Source organism: Macadamia integrifolia, chromosome 9 (genome assembly GCF_013358625.1).
Source record: "Macadamia integrifolia cultivar HAES 741 chromosome 9, SCU_Mint_v3, whole genome shotgun sequence".
NCBI lineage: Eukaryota > Viridiplantae > Streptophyta > Magnoliopsida > Proteales > Proteaceae > Macadamia > Macadamia integrifolia.
This window is the reverse complement of record NC_056565.1, coordinates 22,372,455-22,378,332: the sequence shown is the minus strand read 5'-3', so window position 1 is coordinate 22,378,332 and position 5,878 is coordinate 22,372,455. Positions and strand designations below refer to the sequence as shown.

The 5,878-nt window shown below is 39.8% G+C and overlaps 1 long non-coding RNA gene across 1 annotated transcript; it reads left to right on the top strand.

The window, feature by feature from the left end:
- The first annotated feature begins 3,123 nt into the window (after window positions 1-3,123).
- On the top strand, window positions 3,124-4,510 carry LOC122090160. The gene is made up of 2 exons (XR_006143430.1): window positions 3,124-3,234; window positions 3,801-4,510. It is a non-coding gene; the product is annotated as an uncharacterized LOC122090160 (long non-coding RNA).
- Window positions 4,511-5,878: the final 1,368 nt, after the last annotated feature.

Sequence of the window (5,878 nt, the reverse complement as noted above, 5' to 3'; positions counted from 1 at the left end):
AGTTTCCATATTTGAAATCCTTCACTTGTTGCGAGGCCTTGAGCACATGCCTTCCATAAGAAGGATATAATTTTTGGTAGTGTCTTGCATCTCCAGATATGCTTCCTGTAAGATCAAACACCAAGAAACACGAATAATAAAGACACAATAGATTTGTATGACACAGAGATTTAACGAGGTTCACACATCAGGGTGGTGTGCTACGTTCTCCGACGAAGAAGAAGATGATTTACTATGCAGAAGAGAAATTACACCCTAGCAGCAGTGAGAAAAAACTCGCTCTGAAACCTTAGCTGTGTGAAAACCCTATAATACAATGATTTTCTCAACAAGCAACAGTACATTATATATACTCCAAATCACGGGTCGACCCATCGGGTCGCGGTCGATTCGGTCGAACCATACCGCAGCCCCCGTACCCCCATACGAGATCAATGATGGGCTTCGGGAGTGGGCCTATCAGCCCAACCCTTTTGCTTCCATCACAGATCTCAAAAAATTTCTCATTCGGGTCACCACCAAAATATGCCAGATCGGGTCAATCTTTTTTAAGGATCAAGAATTCGAGACAAACTTAACACTTCCAGATCATAGAAGGGATTTTGTTCCATTCCTTCTGGTGGGGGGAAGATGGATGAGAACTCTCAATCTCAGCTGCTTTAGAGAGAGTATGATAGGCTGGCTTAACATCAAAGACTCTCTTCCTGTTGGCTGTCCAAACAAGAGTGTCCTCCGTGGGTAATAAACTGAGATTCAATTTAAGAATTGTTGCCTTGTCTTCAGGATGGGAGAGTGTATTCGGCAGATCGACCTTCCATGTTCTGTTCTCTATATCAATGAGGTCTGCGACATGGGTAATGTGGCAATCCAGGGGCCTTGGGTGTTGTAGCTTGAATCTTTAAGAGAGGGAAGCCATACGTCATCCCATATTTTGATACAATCTCCTGTCTCCACCTTCCATAAAAGACCTTCCACAAGATTTTTTCTCCCTTCGATGATGTTGTGGCAAGCCCAAGAGGGATGGGAACCCAATGAAGCATTTGGAAAATCAGTCATTGGAAAATATATAGCACGCATGAATCTAGACCACAAAGAGTCAGGGTTACTCCATAGCCTCCAAGCAACCTTGGCAAGCAAAGCTTTGTTTTGCAAGGATAGCTCCCGAAGCCCCAAGCCACCCTTCTCTTTTGAACGACACAATCTGCTCCATGAAATCCAGTGTATCCTCCTTTCCTGCCCCAATTGACCCCATACAAAATTAGAGCAAGCTTTCCGGATGTGACTATGATAAGATGATGGCAGTTTAAAATGGGATGAGGCAAAACTTGACATTGATAAAGCCACCAATTTCATGAGAGTTTCACGCCCAGCAAAGGAGAGCAATCGCTCTTTCCACCTCGGAATACGTTTCAGCGTTCTATCTTGGGTCTCTTGAAAAATTTATGCTTTGGCTGCACCAAATTATGTTGGAAGACCTAAGTACTTCATCTGGCCATCACCATATGGAACTTTGAAAACACAGGAGAACCACCATTTGAATTTTGGAGCAGTGTTTTGGCTGAAGATGAGCATTGACTTCTTCAGATTAACCAATTTGGCGGCTAGCTTTGCAATATAAATCCATACAAGGGTTGAAATCGTCTGCAATTCTGATCTTGTACAATTCCGTGCAATACCACCTTCAAGCGGTGACACGTGTATTGATACCAATACAATGGTCCAGATTTGGTACAACTAATAAAACATTAAATCAGTGAAGAGGCATTTAAATAAGATCTGGACCATTGCATTGGTATCAATACACGTGTCACCCCCTGAAGGTGGTATTGCACTGAATTGTACGAGATCGGAATTGCAGACGATTTTTTTCCTCCATACAAGCTTTCAGATTACATACATCTTGCAACTTAACCTCTGAGAAAAGGAGGCAATCATCTGCAAATAGTAGACGAGAGATGGGGGGACCTCTACCTTTAACTTTAATTACATGAACCAGATGTTCCTGTTCAGCCATCAATATAACCGAACTCAAGGCTTGAGTTCAGTTATATAAAGATTGGCGGAGAAAGTGGATCGCCTTGGCGGATTCCACGCTAAGGGTTAATGGATCCTTTAACAGCACCATTAATAAGCAATTTGTAAGACACTGAGCTGATACAACTCATAACAAGATAGAGCCATTGCTCGGAGAGACCCATTTTTATTCAATTGCTTAATTTTGCACTTGGACTACTCAATGCTCAAGTCTAACACGTTTCGTAAGCAACTAGGCTAGTCTCGAGTTTTAACCAATCGGTTTATGTTGGGCCTATTGGTGCGAGCCAGCTTTTGAGACCCCTAGACCCTGCCCAAGCATGGGGTCCAAAATCTAGGGCATATTTGGTTGAAAATGAAACGAAGGCCATGTAAAGTAAAATTAAAATGAGGGGGTAAAAAAACATTGAAAATTTTGTAACCATGATAAAAATGAATGGATAAAGTTTTCCTCCCATCTAGGTAATTTGATATTATGATTGAACTCCTGGAATATTGAATGTATATGAGATAAATCGAATGTTGAGGCAATGCAAATATTCTACAAATTTCAAAGGCATGTCATATTTTCATTTTTAGGAAAAAAGAAGATTGTCAGGTTGCGTGGAGCTTGCACCCAGACACAGGGTAAAATGATGCCTCCAAATGAAAATCTCACCCATATTAGATGTCCTTGTGCGAGCTCTCATTGGCCTCTCTGCTGATATAGGGCCATCCATAGCATGACAATGATGCCTCCCCTTTCATTTCGTTGGACACCATGGGAATTTATACTTAAAAAAATACACAAGGTAAAAAACTAGGGTTTCCTAGTCTGCACTCATTCTTGACACATGGTAGATCTGAGGAAGCTAAAATTCAATAATCATGTAGACTCAGGCCTAGAAAAACTTTTTCAATATCGTAATCAGTCCAACTTGATTAACATGATTAAGGACCGACTAAAAGTAGTTAAAGGCTCTGTCAAAGTAAGAAGGTGGAGGGTCTTGGCTTCCGTGATTTTGACTACTTTAATCATGCTCTTCTTGCATGACAATGCTGGAGACTTTTAAATAACAGTGATGCTTTATGGGTCAAGGTACTAAAAGGGTAGTATTTCCCTAACTCGACCTTTCTTGAAGCCAACCCTAAGAACAACTGTTCTTGGGGCTGGAGAAGCTGGTAGAGAAATCTGGATCAAGGGACTTAGAAGGAAAATAGGTAATGGTGCTACAACTTGCATTTTTACTGATCAGTGGGTTCTCTCATTACCTGGAGGGACTATTTCTATTATTTCTTCTCATCCATCTGTAAATAAAGTGGATGATCTTATTATTCCTTCATCCACAATGGAGTGTTCCTTTAATATGATCCTTATTTTCTCCTGTAGAGACTTTGGCTATTACTCAAATTCCCCTTTGCATCAATGATAGAGAGGACAATTGGTATTGGGGCTTTACTAGTTTTGGATTGTTTACAGTTAAATATGCTTATTATTGCTCCTTTTCTCCAATTGGACCTTCTACTTCTACCCCTGACCCTTTTTGGAGTGTTTTATGGAAGTTGCCTCTAATCCTAAAAATTAAATTGTTCATTTGGAGGTGTTGTGTGAACTTAATAGAGGTTAGACAACAATTGTTTAAAAGAAAATTGATGTCTCATGCTCTGTGTCCTATTTGTGCGAATGCTTAGGAGTTTATTATTCATGCATTATTTCAATGATTATTTGCCTCTACTGTTTGGTATGCTTCTACGTTGTGTTTTAACACTGCTGATTTCAATGGCAGGGATGTTACATTGTCTAATGGACTTCCACATTGCTTGGTCTTCTACAATATGGCAGATCTAGAAGGCCAGAAACAATGTGGTATTCAACCATGGGGATTCCATCCTTCATAGTACAATGACTTGCATTGTTGCTTCTATTGTGGAGGGGAACATCTTTCTAGCATCTCAGAGTACAAATGTTGGGTGTCCTATTGTTGATAATCTACCTTTTCGAACTCTGGAGGTTCATTTTGTTATATCCACAGATGGTGCTTGGCGATCTATAACTCACAAGGGAGGTTGTGGTGTTGTGATCGGGGACCATGAGGGCAGGTTTATTATAGCTAAAAGCAAGCCTGGGACTAGTGCTTCTGCTGCAGCTATGGAAGCTGAAGCTTTGCGTGATGGAATTCTTCTTGCCCACGTGTTAGATCTTCCTGCTTTAGTTGTTTTAAGTGACGGTCAATCTATCATTAGGGGCTTGACTTGTAATATCTCTTCCCTCGACTGGACAACGAGAGTAATAGTTGAGGACATCATGTCTTTGTTGTCTTTCTTTAGTTTTGTTGGTTTTCATTTTTCTCCCCGGTCAAACAACTGGGAAGCTCATAATTTAACCTAGGGTGCTTCTTTGTTAGGAATCTCCTAGGTCTGGTGGCTCAATCCGCCAATTTGTCTTGTAAATAACTGTTCTCCTGGAAGGACTTTGTCCTCTCTTGATTTTCTCTAATAAATAGTTTTTCTTGTTAAAAAAAAAAAGTAGTTAAAGACCGAAACCTGACCTATTAAAGACCAATTATCTTTAAAAAAAGGCAACAAATGACTAAACAGATTGATTAAGAACTGATTTAATTATAAAGATTGAACGCCCAATACCGATTAGTAAAATTGGTTTTAGTTTCGGGTCTGAGGATCGATTTCTTTATCTGTCAGTTTCAGTCTTGGGCCTCAGATGTCTAGCCCAAATGTGACCCATCGAGTTTCCCTTCACCCACGGGTAAGAGGGAAACTTTTAAGCCATGACATGTGATCATTTGATTGGAATGAGAAAAGGTATTTTGAATCATGTATCATCGATAGAGGTGGGATTTTAATAATTAAATTGATCCTCAAGAATCCAGTCATGGATTCATTATAGTGTAGGGGTGTAAAACAGTCGATTCAGTTTGATTTTGGTTACAAATTTTTATTGATTTGTTATCGATTTGATATTAGGTTCAATTCGTTTGCCATATATATATATAGATGGAAAGAACATTTTATTTTAATGATTTTCGAGTTGGTATCAATACACGTGTCCCTTTGGCAGCTCGGTGAGCGTTGGGAAGAAGGGTTCTGATGTTCAAGAAGTACGTGAGGAGATAGTGCGTCGGACCAGATTTGATGGGTTCGAACTAGCTTCAGAATTTATGAGTTAACCTGAGTGTCTCTGATTGGATGGGGTGGGCAGTGATGGTGGGTTTGATTTCCTGGGCTTCTTCTGGGTGGTGTCGACCACATCCTTGAGCTTCTCAACGCTCTCTCTGCAACTCAAAGAGGCGATCAGATGGTTGAGTTGCTTAGGGTTTGGATGGTAAACATCTTCGAAGGCTCTCAATTTGCATTGCAACGATTTGACCCAACCAGTCGCCGGGTGAAGGAAATAGAAATTATTATAAGGGTATTTTAGGTACTTAATATTTAATAAGGGTATTTTGGTATTTAAAATAAAATATAATTACTAACATCAGCATATATGGTATATTTCTTAACAGTGACTAACGGTAGGGGTCTGAGTCTAATTTGGTGAAACACAGGGGGTGATCTTTTAATTGTGGCATTCTTCAAGGGATGGCGCTGTAAATTACCCTTCATTTAATGCTTCCCTTTTGAAGTTTTGATTTTTATAAGTGGTTGTTCCTTGAGCCATGCCGAAGAAAACTCTTTTTAAAAAAAAAAGCATAATGCATGGGAAGGTGGATGAGTGATGAATAGAAATAGAATGCAAACCTAGACGTGTGGAAATAGAATTTTGTAACCTTATCCACCAAATTTTTTTTCCTCTTAAAATTGGAATTGAAATCAGATTCAAATTGGCTGAAATCGATCATAATTTCGA